Source organism: Orycteropus afer, unplaced genomic scaffold, assembly GCF_000298275.1.
Source record: "Orycteropus afer afer isolate SDZICR_OR568_19922 unplaced genomic scaffold, OryAfe1.0 scaffold00031, whole genome shotgun sequence".
NCBI lineage: Eukaryota > Metazoa > Chordata > Mammalia > Tubulidentata > Orycteropodidae > Orycteropus > Orycteropus afer.
The window spans coordinates 18,068,682-18,069,222 of NW_006921618.1; positions in this window are offsets into that span (position 1 = coordinate 18,068,682).

Sequence of the window (541 nt, forward strand, 5' to 3'; positions counted from 1 at the left end):
GCAATGTTATGGGAGGCTCACTCTCAGGTGCTTAGAATTCTGTTGTTATAATTGGTTGGTGTGACCACTCTGCCAAGCTCAAAAGGAGGCCTCCTAGAGGCAGAACTCTCTCTGACTGCTGGTTGAGGAAGATGTGCTGCTGAAAGAGATACACTCTTCTGGGAAAGAGACACAAGAGACACGCATTGCTGAGTGAGACACCGAGGGACACGCACTGCTGGGAAGAAACTGTGAGAGACTGTTGGCTGAGGGATGATGGGCTGGACGAGAGACTGAATGTTTTTCCTGAACTTGAATTGTAGCCTGGTGCTTCCCTAATAAATCCCATAAGCTGTGAGTTCTGTGTGGCCACTGCAGTGAATTATCGAACCCAGGAGAGAGGTGGTGGGTGCTTTGGGAGGAACGCTTGGAGAAAGGGCTAGAGGGAGGCAGCATGTCTGGCCTTGCAGGAATAGGTCTTGGGTTACTGCTGGTGATCCTGTCTTCCTCTTGTAGGGTTAGTGGAGGTCAGAAGATGTGGCCTCCTTGCCCTTATTGCAGG